We start from the raw sequence: 17,228 nt of genomic DNA, 5'->3' as shown, positions 1-17,228 counted from the left end.
TGATCCAACACAATGCAATAATTATCAAAAAATATCACTAGTATAACACATGAGTAAAATTTTGGTGAAGATTTTTCAAAAACAGTTGCAGTAGTACATCCACAGGGAACTGCCAGTAATTCAAGCTGGATCTAGGAACAGATATGGAACAGGGATATCGTTGCTGCTGTCAGATGGATCTTGGCTGAAAGCAGAGAATATGAGAAAGATGTTTACCTGTGTTTTATTGACTATGAAAAGGCATTGGACTTTGTGAATCACAACAAATTATGGATAACATTTGGAAAAATGGTATTCCAGAAGGCTTAACTGTCCTTATCTGGAACCTTTATGTAGACCAAAAGGCAGTCATTTGAACAGAACAAGTGGATACTGTACTGTTTAAAAAAATGTGTACGTCAGTGTTTTGTCCTTTCACCATATTTATTCAATCTGTATGCTGAGCAAATAATCTGAGAAGCATCAGGGTTGGAGGAAAACTAATTAACACAACCTTGTTTGCTGAAAGTGAAGAGGACTTGAAGCACTTACTGATAAAGATCAAAGACTACAGCCTTCAGTATAGATTACATACCTCAACATAAAGAAAACAAAAATCCTCATAAATGGACCAATAAACAACACCACGATAAATGGAGAAAACTTTGAAGTTGTCAAGAATTTCATTTTACTTGGATTCTCAATCAACACCCATGGAAGCAGCAGTCAAAAAATCAAAAGACACATTGCTCCGGGCAAATCTGCTGCAAAAGACCCCTTTAAAGTGTTTCAAAGCAAAGATATCAATTTGAGGACTAAGATGAGCATGATCCAAGCCACAATATTTTCAGTCACCTCCTATACAGGCAAAAGTTGGACAATGAAAAAGAAGGACCGAAGGAGAATTGACACATTTGAATTATGGTATTGGTGAACAATATTGAGCATACCGTTGACTACCAGGAAAATGAACAAATCTGTCATGGATGAAGTACAGCTAGAATGCTCCTTAAAGTAGGATGACGAGAATTTGTCTCACATACTTTGGACATGTTATCAGAAAGGATCAGCTCCTGGAGAAATTTCTTTCCACATTTTAAATTTTTATCATTATCTGTTCCATGATGATTTATATATTGTTGTAAATAAAGGATTCAAAAATGTGATTTATATTTGAATAAACTAATCATGCCTCCAATTTTTAACTTCTAGTGTTAAAAGGAAAAGTACAATTTTACATATTCAATATACTTGTGTCTGCTGAACCCTATTGTAAATTTTTAATTTAACAAAAAATTCTGGCTCCTTTTTGTACCATCAGATCATATTCATTTGATCATATACAATATTCTTTTCCTAATATATTTCACAATATGGATTGCTTAGATCACCATTTTATTCATGAGTTTGTAGTGTATAAGTTAAAATACAATCTCAAAAGTATAGATAATAAAATATAAAAACTTATTATTGTTAAGCTTTCTGAATCCTTATCATCTTTCTGCATTATGTAACGTATTTATAATTATAAGTATATGTAATACAAAATCTCATGTAAATTTGTAATGTGCTCAAGCAGAATTCAGGACCATATGGGGAGGGGAATTCTGAGAAACAGAATTCAACCTTAGTTAAGTAAACTCAGTAAAAATGTAACAAAATAAGTATGAAGTAAATAAACACACATAACTGAGCTCTTCTCATCAGAATTATATGTAGCGATTCATAATGGGGCAAGTGGATTACATTGAACCTCTATCCTAGCAACTCCCGAGATATAAATCCTCTCCCCAAAAAACCAAACTCTGCAATTGGGTCATTTCTGACTCTAAAAAAAAAAAAAAAGAATTTTTTTTTTTTTTTTTTAAAAGACTCTAAAGTGGGTGTTAATTGAGAGGAGCACCTATCCTACTCGAAGGATAGCGTATTGTAAAGCAGAAGCAATCTTGGAAATATTAGTCATTAACTCCAGTAAAATCTCTATCAAAGTTGACACCCCCTGGATATATGTTTCTGATGAAGGTATTAATAGGCAAAGAAAAATGTTATACTATATTCTTAACACTCTTAGAGCAGTGATCTCATTGAACATTAAAATGAATAATGTAAACATTTTCAATCAAAACAGATAATAAATATTTCAGTGGTTAGCTGAACCATTTAACTGATTTAGGCCTCCAGTTCAATATGAGAGTGAAGTAAGACAGGGCTTTCACTGTAAAGATTTTGAGGAATGTTGAAATTAAGCTGTCGAGAAGATGAAAGTACACAACTCTACAGCTTTATCTCTCCCATAACCAATCTTTTTTTTTTTTTTTTTCCACAGAATGGTCCAAGGCACAGGCTTAAAATTACAGATACTAAAGCAAAAGGATATAAATAGCTAAAATAAAATACTGACAGTATTATATATGATAATGTGTATTCCTAAAAAGAAGAAGCCCAGACGGCAAAATGGTTAAGCACTCAGCTGCTAACTGAAAGATTGGAGGTTCCAACCCACCAGCCACTCCTAGGGACAAAAGACCTGACAATCTGCCCCAGTAAAGTTTACAGCCTATGAAACCCTGTTGGACAGTTCTATTCTTTCCTCTCCTTGGTTACTATGAGTCAGAATCAACTCAACAGCATACAGTAAGAACAACGCCCCAAAGGTAATTTAGGGTGTGTAGATGGCTTTTTTTTAGGTTTTTTTTAGTGGTTAAGAGCTTGGCTGCTAACCAAAAGGTTGGCAGTTCAAATCCATCAGGTGCTCCTTGGAAACTCTATGGGGCAGTTCTACTCTGTCCTATAGGGTCACTATGAGTTGGAATCAACTGGATGGCAGTGGGTTTGGTTTTTATTGAACCCAAAGGAATAAAATTAGGGTGGCATAGTGGTAAGAGCTACTGCAGCTAACCAAAAGGTTGGCAGTTTGAATCCACCAGGAGCTCCCTGGAAACAGTATGGGTCAGTTCTACTCTGTCCTATAGTGTTGCTACAAGTCGAATTCGACGCGACGGTAATGTGTTTTTTTGTTTTGTTTTGTGATGTGGCCCCATTACTAAGTGGCAAAGCAGTCCTGTGACTAGGTACCTGTCCAATAGTACAGCATTGCCTTGTAAAAGGTGCCAGGAAGAAGTGCTAGCAAGGCTGTTGTTATTGTCAACCTTGTAGGAGACAGAGTGTCTCAAACTTGGATAACTCAAACAACAATAAATGGAATGATGGAAAACATTTGTTTTCTGAAATTTTGCTCTTTGTGGATTGTTACTTGTGTGATTTTGATTTTCCTTTCACAACGTTTTAAAATTGAGACCAGCATGTAGTAAAGGTTATTTCTTATTCTCCTTAGATAATAGGATTTAGATTCTCAGTTTTATGTGGTAATCTTCTATCACACTCCTTTGATCAGACCATAGGCTTTATCACAATTCATGAATGCTAGTTCAGCTGTCAAAGCAAGCTCAAGGTCTCAAGCATTAAACAGAAACCCTCAGGGGAAAGTTGATTTGGGTACTCTCTTACTGCCAAGGTTTCATGGTTTAATTTTATTTTTAATATCTGCATATCCCTTAATTTTTATGCCATCTCATCACTGGATTTTCAAAGGTGTTTTAAAATATTATATGACTTGTTTAAGATGTTGAATTGGAAAGATTGCTCACAGAACCTAATCTACCACATTGCCAGAAACAGGAGACAAAAAACATTTTTTTATCTGTAATTCACCTAAATATACTTAATCACTTTTATTAATTCATTTATGAAATTGTATTCAGTGCCATTCAGCAACTCCATTTCCATAACTGTTTTTCATTTAGTGTGTGCTATTTTTCTCTCCAGTGCTGGCTCAGAATAATGGGTGAAACAGAGTAATCTTAGAGAAAGGTCTGATCTATTTTCCTATAGGATTGCTACCTATTACATAAATAGGAACACTTATTTTAACCTATTTCTTTTAGATATTTTAGGTGAGTACTATAATTTAAACATATATAAAATAATACCAAGGATTTTCAGGTATAATTTTTAAACAAAATCATTTTAGCAGTAAAATACCTTTGCAAGGACCCATAACAGTGCTATTCTAGAAGAAGTTAATAATAGACACATCACGGTATGCTTCAGTTGTTCTCAACTCAAGACAGTTTTGCCTACTGGGAGACATTCGTAAGGTATGGAGATGATTTTGTTTACAACTGGCTTGACGGTACCACTGGTATCTCGTGGATAGAGACAGGAGATACTGCTAAATATTCTACAAAGCACACAACAACCCCCCATCCCATCACAACAAAAAAATTATCTGGCCCAAAATATCAGTAGTGCCAATATTCAGAATCCTGGTCTAGATCTATATTCTTTTATAGACAAAGATAATGGTACTGGGAAAAGCAGAGAGGAGATGGCCAGCCAAAGCTTAAACAGTATGGGGCAAACATAAGCTAGGGGAGATGGATTTAAAAATTTGTGATACAAGAAAGAGACAATGTCAGCACCTCTAAAGAGAAAAATTAAGACAGGCTAAAACAGAGACATTAAAAATTGAAAGAAATCATCTAATCAGTCCTAAAAGTACAGGCAGTGAAATCAGATAAAGAATACCAATAGTAGGAAATACAATCCGAGGGATAAAAGATTTGGGCTTCTACAAAGCAGTTTTGTTTTGACTCTCTAATGCATTACCCTGCAAATGCCAAATGTTTAGATAAAAGGCTATTAAATAAGTTCCAAAAAACCTGCCCCATGTATAAAAAAGAAAATCCAGTTCAAAAGCAACAATGATTAAATGTTATTTTCTTCTACCAAATTTAAGCAATAAATGAATATTTTCAATTCAAATAAAAAGAGTGCCTTTTCTTTTTTTTCACCAAGAAAACTATGTTGTTCAGTATTTTGTTTTATCACAAGGGTATATTATTGTGTCTTGAAAATTCCTTTAAAGGTTGATTGGGAGTTATATCACAAGTTTAGTAGAATAGATTAAAACATTGCTTTTTTTTCCTAAGTAGCAATTGTTCACTAGAATTTACGATGGAAAAAAGGAAAATACCTAAAAATCCATCTGCAACTCTAGCTTTTTCATCTGATATTAAAATGCATTTTTCTAATGCCATATTTTTTAAATTGAAGGTTAAATTTCTGTTCTCAAAAATATGTGCTTCTAAAGAGTTCATGTATCAATCCATGACATTAATTTGGTATCATTTCAGTCTCAATTATTTGGAGGAAATTCAATTGCTTTCTATTTTAAACTGCTTACTCCTTACATTTGGCATAAATGTCAAATCATGAAAATAGTCTCCTACATACACAAGAAGGTATTATAAAGGGTCATCCTGGTCTAGGGCCAGTAAGTGAACTAAATTATCCTTGCCATTAATGTAGACGTTATGGCGGTAATTACCCAGAACATCTAGTGAAATTATACTGTGAGAGCAATTTCATACTGAGCTGATTACCACCTGGATTCTCTGCTTCCTAACTGGTTAAGTAGTAGCAAGCAATGTTTGAAGAAAATAGAAAATAGCTTGTATTCATCTAACGGATCACAGATGATTTTTATTCTCAATTCCTGAGAATCAAAAACAGGAATGTATTTCCATCCTGAAATTTAAAACCATGGAAGTATACATACAAGAATGCACTCTGTTTTCAGAATGTGTATTCGTTAAATGTACAAATAATAATTTTAGTAAACGAAATAATAGTTCTAATAAAGTTTGTGCAAGGAATAAGATAGCTTTGAAAGTTATATTTGGCCTGATTTATGCATTGTCTTACAGTACTGTTTGGAAGATACTTATGTTTTAAATTTTAATGTTTAATGAATTTTTATTTTCTTTAGAGACTGTAAATTCTTCAGATTACTTAAGAAATAAGCAATATGATATTCAAAATGAGTTTTTCCTTATCTTTATAAGATGATTATTTACATTTTAAAATATTAAAAGAGACATGAATTATTAGTCATCAGAGTCCTTATAGAAGAATCAATGTCATATAAATTACCACGACTATGTAGCTAGAAATGGCCCCTGGGTAATTAAAAGTTGTACCTACATTACTATTAGTATGTGCCTATACTAACAAAATCTGAGATGTATTGATATAACCTTCTCATGTTATTTAAGGAAATGTGTTTTTATTGGGGGATAACTTACCAAAGGAAAAAAAAAAAAATTAACATCATTTCTGACTCATAGCGACCAGATTGAACAGAGTGGAACTGCCTCATAGGGCTCCCAAGGCTGTAAATCTTTATGGAAGCAGACTGCCACACCTGGTGGGTTTGAAACACTGGCCTTTCAGTAATCAGCTGGGCGCTTTAACAACTGCACCCCCAGGGCTCTAGCAATTATGAATTCTACATTATAAGACACTATAAAAAACAATAGCAACCCTTTCTGGCAACTGTTTCAAAATATAAGAAATAATAATCTATTTTGTGAGAAGTATTCGATGTAAAGTAATACTGTCTCAGAGAAAAGGGAAATTACTCTAGCATTTATTGAGAATCTATTATTTATCAGCAATTAAGTTAGAAAATTACATATATTAGCTGTTTGATTCCTCATGTGGGTATTACGTCTCTGACTGAGGAAAATAACTCTCATGCATTTTATGGGTAACTTTAATATATAAATTATCTCAAATGATAATTCACATCCCTATTTTTCTAGCTAGAAAATTGATAATGAGTTGATATAAAGTAGAAAATACTCATACATTAGTTATGCATGTGATAGTTTAGCAAGTTTTCTATATAGTTCATTACATCTTCTATAGCATAATCTTTATTAAAATATGCAGAATTCATTCTGAGTATTTTAAAATCTCATAAAGAATATTTTGTTTAGTCTTCATTATAATAGAACATATTGAATTAGTTAAATTAATAATACTGATAAACATAAATAATCAAAATTATATATTTTATTTTCATTTTTAAATTGACTATTTTTTATTACATAAATTTCATACCTAGAATACTTCTACAAGGCCAAACTTGGAGGCATCGTTAAGACCACACAGACTTGGACATAGATAAATGTGGACATGGGCTTGAATTTGGGCTTATCACTTTCTCTTAGTGTGTTTTTAGACATGGAACTTAACGGCTCTAAACATTAATTTTGCCTTCTGTAAAACGGGCCTTACCTCACATTTTCTTTTTAAAATGATAAGCCCTAAATAAATGACAATAATAATAACATAAATGATAGTTTAAAAAAGTTAACAATATTAATGACAGTAAAACCAAAAACAACAACAAAAATAAAAATGACATCTCTGTTTTTATTGGTCTACAACACCACTGATTACTTTTTGGTTATGAGGTCATTATTGAAATACCTTTGATTTATTCAAGTGTACCAGTTGACTTAGCCAAGTGTGTGTTTGCATGTGTGTGTGTGTTTGTGGTTGTGTCAATTTGTATGTTAAAACAAATAAAATTCACCTACTATTGGTTCTAACATTTTTCCTTCATTTTGCACTAAGGAGTTATAGTAAAATTCTATTTGTTATTTTAATTTAATTAATTTTAAGCAGTAAGTTCTAATGTCATGAAAAAGACAGTATAAACTTCAAAGTATATAATTTCAAATGGAATATGTTCTCCTATATTAGATTGTACATACCTTTTAGGAACAGCACATTTTAATTGTCATATGTCTTTGATAATCTTCTGAATATTTTTCACAGTTTAAATTTCTGAAGTTGAATATACCTTACAATTGAGGTAAAAAAAACTTTGCAGTCTCCAGGCAGAGGTGTATCCTGAAATAGAGACGTCACTTATTACTCAAGGAAATATTCAGCCATGCATGGAAGGTTCATCTGCTTCTTATTTTCTTTTAGACTTTTTAATATAGCATACAAATGAATTGTAATTTAATTTGAGTGCTAAGTGTTTCTTGGTAGTTTTAAAAGGGATTATAGTTGATGTTTTGCTAGAACAATAGCTTGGCACATACAAGAGGAGACAGATTGTCATATGTATAATAATTTAATTTAGAATAGATGAAAGTGCGACATATTTGAGAATTTTGTGTGAATCATTTACATATTGTGAAGGAATATCATTCAGACATCAAGAGAATTTCAATCTGTCAGAAATTCTGACTTTTATTAAAAGTCTTTATTTAAATATAATTTATTAAAGAACTATTTAGAGAAGAACATAATCATAATTTTAAAATATGGAAAATGGAGAAAAATCTAAGATCTGTAGACCTTAATATTTTATTTTCAGTTCTAAAGGCCCAAGAGATTAAAATTATGAACCAGGGTTATGAAAGACAAAAAAAGTTTCAATCCTACCCCTAACTGACATTGAATATAAAATAACACAGAAAGCTAAGAAATCTTGAAATCAAACTCTAATTATGATACTGAAAAACTGACTGCTATGTAATTTTACATATGTGTTTGGAAGTATTGATTAAAATCAATAAAATGTATAGCAAATAAGAGAATATTTTATTTTCTGTCACTAAATTGGTTGTGAATTTTGCTAAAATTATTGTCTTTAAATCAAAGAGCCATGATATGCTGATAGGTATATTCCATTCAATATTTAATAATACATGTGTTAGTGAACATATATGACTTGGTAATTAAAATTACTACCATTACATACATTTTCCAACTACCAATCCTTCTTCGTTTCCAACTTTCACATTCTAGTCACCAGTAACTATCAGTGCATCTTGAGTGCATGTTTAATTAATTTCAGACTGCAGAACTTGGAAAAAAGTCTTCAATTTCTTCATCTTTGGACCTAGTGGTTGGTGTATAAATTCGAATAATAGTAGTATTAACTGGTCTTCTTTGTGGGAATATGAATATTATCCTATCACTGACAGCGTTGTACTTCAGGATAGATCTTGAAATGTTCTTTTTGATGATGAATTCAATGCCATTCCTATTCGAGTTGTCCTCAGCATAGTAGATCATATGATTGTCCAATTCGATATGACCAGTACCCATCCATTTCAGCTCATTAATGCCTAGGGTATCCATGTTTATGTGTTTCATTTCATTTTGACGATTTCCAGTTTTCCTAGATTCCAATTATTAATGGATGTTTGCAGCTCTTTCTTCCCATTTTGAGTCATGCCACATCAGCAAATGAAGGTCCAGAAAGTTTGACTCCATCCACATCATTAAAGTGGACTCCACTTTGAGGGGGCAGCTCTTCCCCAGTCATATTTTGAATGCTTTCCAACCTGAGGGGTTCATCTTCCGTCCCACTATACCAGACAATGTTCCTGTGCTATTCATAAGGTTTTCACTGGCTAATTCTTTTCAGAAGTAGGCCACTGGGTCCTTCTTCCTAGTCTGTCTTAGTCTGGAAGCTCAGCTGAAACCTGTTCACCATGAGTGATCCTCCTGGTATTGGAATACCAGTGGCATAGCACCCAGCATCATAGCAACTCTCAAGTCCCCACAGTACAACAAACTGATAGACATGTGGTGGTACAAATGAAGCTGGAGATCACATGATTGAATTTTGCAAGACTAACGACTTCTTCATGGGAAATACCTTTTTTCACCAACGTAGATGCTGACTATACACACAGACCTCACCTGATAGAATACACAGGAATCAAACTGGCTACATCTGAGGAGACACAATGGAAAAGCTCAATATCATCAGTCAGAACAAGGTCAGGGGCAGAACATTAATCATTCCTATGTGAATTCAAGTTGAAACTGAAGAAAATTAGAAAAAGTCCATGAGAGCCAAAGTATGACCTTGAGTAAATCCCACCTGAATTTAGAGACCACCTCAAGAACGCATTTGGCATGTTGAACGCTAATGACCGAAGACCAGATGAGCTGTGGAATGACATAAAGAGCATCACATATGAAGAAAGCAAGAGGTTGTTAAAAAGACATGACAGACAGAAAAGACCAAAATGGATGTCAGAAGAGACTGTGAAACTTTCTCTTGAATGTCAAGTAGCTAAAACAAAAGGAAAAATGATGAAGTAAAAGAGATGAATAGAAGATTTCAAAGGGCAGCTCAAGGAGACAATGCAAAGTATTATGATGACACATGCAAAGACCTGGAGGTAGTAAACCAAAAGGGAAGAATATGCTCAACATTTCTCAAGTTGAAACAACTGAAGAAAAAATATAAGCCTCGAGTTGCAAAACTGAAGGATTCTACGGGGAAAATATTAAACTATCCAGGAAGTATCAAAAGAAGATGGAAGGAATACACAGAGTCACTATACCAAAAAGAACTGCTCAATGTTCAACCATTTCAGGTGGTAACATATGGTCAGGAACCAATGGTACTGAAGGAAGAAGTCCAAGCTGCACTTAAGGCACTGGCAAAAAACAGGGCTCCAGGAATTGAACAGAATACCAATTGAGATGTTTCAACAAATGGACACAGCTCTGGAAGTGCTCAATTGTCTATGCCAAGAAATTTGGAAGACAGCTACCAGGCTAACTGACTGGAAAAGATCCTTATTTATGACTATTCCCAAGAAAGGTGATCCAACCGAATATGGAAATTATGGAACAATATCAACAATATCACATGCCAGCAAAATTTTGCTGAAGATCATTCAAAAGTGGCAGCAGGAGTATATCGACAGGGAACTGCCGGGAATTGAAGCCAGACTTGGAAGAGCACATAGAACCAGAGATCTCATTGCTGAATGTCAGATGGATCCTGGCTGAAAGCAGATAATACCAGAAAGATGTATAAAAAAATACCTGTGTGTTATTGACTACATTAAGGCAATCGGCTGTGTGGACCATAACAAATTATGGATAACATTGTGAAGAATGGGAATTCCAGAACTCTTAATTGTGCTCATGAAGAATCTGTAAGTGGATCAAGAGGCAGTCGTTCGAACAGAGTGAGGGGATACTGCATAGTTTAAAGTCAGGAAACGTGTGTGTCAGGGTTGCATTATTTCACCAAACTTTTTCAGTCTGTATTTTGAGCAAATAATCTGAGAAGCTGGACAATATGAAGAAGAAAGTGGCATCAGAATTGGAGGAAGATTCATTAACAGACTGTGTTATATAGATGACGCAACCTTGCTTGCTGAAAGTAAAGAGGACTTGAAGCACTTACTGATGAAGATCAAAGACCACAGCATTCAATATAGATTACATCTCAACATGAAGAAAACTAAAATCCTCAAAACTGGACCAATAAGCCACATCATGATAAATGAAGAAAATATTGAAGTTGTCAAGGACTTCATTTTACTTGGACCCACAATCAACACCCATGGAAGCAGCAGTCAAGAAATCAAAAGATGCATTGCTTTGGGCAAATCTGCTGCAAAGGACCTCTTTAAAGTGTTGAAAAGCAAAGATGTCACCTTGAGAACTAATGTGCACCTGGCCCAAGCCATGGTGTTTTCAACAGCCTCATTTTCATGCAAAAGCTGGACAATGAATAAGGAAGAACAGAGAAGAATTGATGCCTTTGAATTGTGGTGTTAGCAAAGAATATTGAATATACCATGGACTGACAAAAGAATAAACAAATCCTTCTTGGATGAAGTACAATCGGAATGCTCCTTAGAAGCAATGATGGTGAGACTATGTCTCAAATACTTTGGACATTTTGTCAGGAGGGATCAGTCCCTGGAGAAGGACATCATGATTGATAAAGTAGAGGGTCAGAGAAAAAAAGGGAGACCCTCAGCAAGGTGGATTGACACAGTGGCTGCAACAATTGCCTGAAGCACAACAAGGATTGTGAGGATGGTGCAGGACTAGGCAGTAGTGCATAGGATTGGTACGAGTTCTGTTATGCATAGGACTGTTATGAGTCGAATTTGACTTGATGGCACATAACAACAACAACAACAAGTACATAGCACAATGTCTGATGTATAAATTGGGAATTAACAAATAGTACAGACTTATTTTCCGACTATAGTAAAGTTATTATTGTGTTTTCACGAAGTCAATGTCATTTTAAGAAAATCACTTTTGATTCTTGGGAGGAATGGTTTAGGATAAGGCAAAAGGAAAGCAGATATATCAAGGAAAATGTTCCTTTGAGAGTTTAGTAACATAAAATGATTGCCAGAACTAAGGGAAGAGATGTAGAGGTTAAAAGTTGTTGCATTAGAAATATTAGAAATTAGAAATGTATGAAATACCTAGAACAGGCAAATGCATAGTGACAGGAGTTTATTGGTGGTTGCAAGAGGCTGGAAGGAAGTGAGAATGGGAAATTTTGTTCTTGAGTTATAAGAATTGTTTGTATATTCTGGATATTAAACCCTTGTTACCAAATCTGACAAATATCTTGTCTCTTCATTTTCTTGATAAAGTGCATGGATGTGCAAAAATTTTAAAATATGAAGTCCAACTAATCAATTTTTTTGTTGTTGTTGTCATTTTGTTGCTAGGTCATTTGATGTCAGATCCAAAACCACTGCGAAAAACAAGATGTTTAATCTTTATCCCTGTATTTGCTCTTGAGTGTTTTATGGTTGTATTTATTTTTTTTTGTCTTTGATTCATTTTCTTTTTCTTTTTTTTTTAATATGGTATTAGGTATGACTCCCACCCCATTCTGCTGCATATGTAGCTCTAATTCTCCCAGAACTGGTAGATGAAAGGCTGTTTTTTTTTTTTTTTTTTTTTCCACCTAATGAATAGACTTGTTACCATTGTTTAAAAGCAATGGGTCATATAAATATGTATTTGTTTCTGGACTCTGAATTCTATTCCACTATCCTGTATGTCTTTCTTAATACCAGTAGAACACTGTTTTGATTATTATAGCTTTATAGTATATTTTGATTTCAAGAAGAGTAAACCCTCCTACTTTATAGTTATTCAGTTTTGTTTTGGCTATTCAGAGCCACTTGCAGTTTCCTATAAATGATCAGCTTCTCAATTTATGTAAAAAAAAAAAAAAAACCTACTGCAATATTGACCTGGATTGTATTAAATCTGTATATCATTTTGGGTAGTATTGATATTTTAACAATAAATCAAGTTTTCCTATTCATGGAGACAAAAGGCCTCTCCATTTATTTAGGTCCTCTTTTATTGTTTTAGCAATATCTTATACCTTCATTGTAGAAGTCTTTCCTCTCCCTGCTCAAATTTATTCCTAGTGTCAAAAATGGAACAGAGTTTCTGTAAAATAAGAATTTTATGCATTCAAAGGTTTGCAAATTGGGAAGCATCAAAAGGAAATTTCAAAATGGCATTCTGACGAGAGAGCATAAGTGCATGTCTTTTATTAGAACTTTGCACTGATGAAGGGGATGCATTTGACTGTCCGACATTCAATATGTATTGTAAGACTCACTTATCAAGAATTTATGTTGGCTGGGGTACACAACATTAGCCACAGTTTCCTGCATTCCAGTGTCATTTAAGAGTAAGGCAGGATACAGCCTGAAAGGCCCCCTACAGCCTCAAGAATTGATGGGTTTTGGTTCAGCCATTGTAGAGTTTTGCATCTTATTTTTCAATTTACAACATTCCTTTTTCCGGTATCCAGTTTTCTTTCAATAATGGCACACTCCAGAACAGAGTGGCCTAGGATTATTAGTTCTATGGAGTTTGCAGCTGTTGGAGCTGCAGAGCCATAATGCAATTTTGTTTGTTAGATTTATCTGTTCAGAGAGTGTGGACCATCTTTTCGGTTATGTTAGTAAGTTCAGTATGAGAATAGCCTTCTAGTCCAGTCAATGGCGCATTACTAAGGTTTCCATTTCTGGTTTGAGGACATTGATAAACAGAATTGAAAACTAGTCTACAAGCTCAAGAGCCGAGTGTTCAGAGAAAGCCTTGTTAAGTCTTTCTTTAAAGTTATACACAGATTCATCAGATTCTTGTTTGCATCCTTCCTCAATCAATTTTACAGAAAGCCTTTGGAATTCTGTCCAGTATTTTTTTTTTTTCCAGCAATAGCCTTTTAGCCTTCTTAATCAGATGCTGAATTAGGATCAATTGATTTAATGGCTCCTTTCCCATTTTTTTTTTCCCATTGGTGAGACTAATTCAATTTTGTGCTTCTCCTGGTCCAATTAGCATATGAATTAACTGATACAGATCCTACAGACCAGGCTGGTAAGCCTGAATTAAAATACAGAATGCCTTTTTATATTTTTGAGGGTCCGCAATGGGTTTTGGAAATTCCCTAGGTATTGCTCTTAGTTCAGCTTTACACCACGGAAAGAAAGTAATTACAGGGGGTTTGTTCTCTTGCCTTTCACCTTGTTTGTCATTAAAGGCCATCTGAGGCACCGGAGGAGGTTTAGGGTCAAGAGGCAGATCATCATTTGCAAATGGCATTTTGGACAGACCAAGATTCTTTCGAGGATATGAAGAAAGAGTGGGGTAGAAAAATAGAGGAGAAACAGAGGGGTCAAAAGGAGTGGGCTCATTCACTGTCTTATATGTTTCCTCCTTAAGAGACTTATTAATGTCTGGTGAATTTGGGTACCACATCCTCTAAAGAAGCCAATTTAGAATCATTGATATGTTTTTATAAACCTCTGAATACCAATCAAAACAAGCATCCTAAATCTTTTGTTTAATTGTACAGTTCTCTAATTTTTTTTTTTTCTAATTTAGATCTCAGGTATGCCAATTTTCCTAATTCATACAAACCCAAAAGTGGCCACTGGTCAGGCAAACTGTCTTTGGTCAGGGCATTCCAGGGTTCTAAATACAAACATGTAATGAGGCAGAGATCCACTAGGGGAATCCGAAAGCTTAGATTTGGCAGAACCCATGACCACACAAAAAAGAGAAAGACAGATGTCTGCAGACACAAACCAAAATCTGAGTAAAACGGAGCTGAGCTGCAATATAATCAGACAGAACTCAAGATCTGAGAGAGCTCACCAAACAGCCTCCAAGACTCCTTGTGGAGATTAATGCCTCAGGCCTCAGCAGGATTATTTGCCCATGACTGATAAGGGCTTCCAGGCCATAGGCTGGTCACTTCAGTCCCATTTCTGACACCAAATAATTGTCAAAAATGAAAACAGATTTTCTGTAAAATAAGAATTTTACTTAAATTCAAAGATTTAAAAATCAGGAAAAGCCAAAACGAAAGTTTAAAACACCATTCCAATAAGAGAGCATAAGTACATGTGTCTTAGAACTTTGTACAGGGTGAGGAAAAAGTACAGGGTTTGTTTGATTGGTTGACATTCTTTTATCAAGAATTTATATTGGCTTGGGTACACAACCTTAGCCACAATTTCCTACATTCCAGAGGTGGTTCCTTCTGGGTCACCTCAGAGTGTTGCCGAACAAGTTATCTTGGTCAAACTGTTTGTCATGGGTCATGTACATTAAAAAGCAAAAGCAGGGATCTAGGACAAAATGGAGTCCAATTCAGACTTAATTTTAGTTATGTCAAGTGCCTCCATTTTAGAGTGCTCTTTCATACTAGATTATTTTGTTACTTTAGATGCTCTTGTAAATAGAATTGTTTTTTAATTTCCTTTTCAGATTGTTCACTGATAGTGTATAGAAACAGGACTTTTTGGCCTGTTTGACTACAACTTTCATTGTAATGTAGAATATCAGTGGTAAAAGCAGGCATCTTTACCTTGTTCTTGATCGTAGGAGGAAAACTTCCATTTTTTTTACCACAGACTATGATTTTTTTTTTTTTTTATGATGTTAGTATGATAAATAGAGAAGAAATTGAAGTTGTCAATGATATTATTCTACTTGGACCAACAATCAACTTTCATGGAAGTAGCAATAAAGAAATAAAAAGAAATATTCCATTGGGCAAGTCTGCTAAAAAAGACTTCTTTAAAGTTTTTTTTTTTTTTAAAAAAAGAAGATATCCGTTTGATGGCTAAGGTGCACCTGACTCAAGCCATGGTCTTTTCGGTTGCCTCAAATACATGGAAAAGTTGGATTTAAAAAAAAAGGGAAGGCAGAAAGAGAATTGATGTGTTTGAACTGGGCCATTGGTGAACAATATTGAATATACTGTGGACTGCCAGAAGAAAGAAGAAATCAGTCTTAAAAGAAATAAAACAAAACTGGATTACTCCTTAAAAGCAAGGATGGTGATACTTTGACTCACTTACTTTGCACATGTCATTAGGAAAGACCAATCGCTAGAAAACAACATCGTGTTTGGTAAAGTAGAGGGTCAGCAAAAAAGGAGAAAAACCCTCAATGATATGGACTGATAAAATAGTCACAACACTGGGCTCACACATATCAAAGATCATGGAGATGTCCCAGGACCCTACGGTCACTATAAGTCTGAGCCAACTCAATGGTACCTAACAATAATCAAGGGTAAAGAAACCCTCTAGGTGTTGGTGTAAACACCTTACCAGATTTTAGTGAACACTTAATTGTGCTCATAAGGAGCCTATACAGAGATCAAGAGGCAGTTGTTCAAACGGAACAAGGGGATATTGTATGGTTTAAAGTCAGAAAAGGTATGCATCTGGGTTGTATTCTTTCACCATACTTATTCAGTCTGTATGCTGAACAAATAATCTGAGATACTGGATTGTATGAAGAAGAATAGGACATCATGATTGGAGAAAGACTCATTAATAACCTGTGATATGCAGATAACACAATCGTGCTTGCTGAAGGTGAAGAGGACTTGAAGCGCTCACTGATGAAGATCAAAGACCAAGCATTCAGTATGGATTACACTCCAACATTAAGAAAACAAAACTCACAACTAGACCAAAAAGCAACATCATGATAAATGGAGAAAAAAGATTGACATTGTCAAGGATTTCATTTTACTTGGATCTATAATCAATACCCATGGACGCATCAGTCAAAAAATCAAAAGACACATTACATTGGGCAAATCTGCTTCAAAAGGCCTCTTTAAAGTGTTGAAAAGCAAAGATATCACCTTGAAGACTGAGGTGCACCTGACCTAAGCCATGGTATTTTGCCTCATATGCATGTGAAAGCTGGAAGATGAATAAGGAAGACCGAAGAAGAATTGACAAATTTGAACTGTAGTGCTGGCAAAGAATATTGGATATACCATGGGCTGCCAAACAAATCTGCCCTGGAAGAAGTACAACCAGGATGATCCTTGGAAGCAAGGATGATGAGCTACATTGTACATACTTTGGACATGTTATCAGGAGGGATCAGTCCCTGGAGAAGGACATCATGCTTGGTAAGTTGGAGGGCCAATGAAAAAGAGGAAGACATTCAACGAGATGGATTGACGCAGTGGCTGCAACAATGGGCTCAAACATGGCAAAGATTATGAGGATGACACAGGTCCATGCACT

Source organism: Elephas maximus, chromosome 14 (genome assembly GCF_024166365.1).
Source record: "Elephas maximus indicus isolate mEleMax1 chromosome 14, mEleMax1 primary haplotype, whole genome shotgun sequence".
In the NCBI taxonomy this organism is placed as follows: Eukaryota; Metazoa; Chordata; class Mammalia; order Proboscidea; family Elephantidae; genus Elephas; species Elephas maximus.
Note: the sequence above shows the minus strand (reverse complement) of the source record.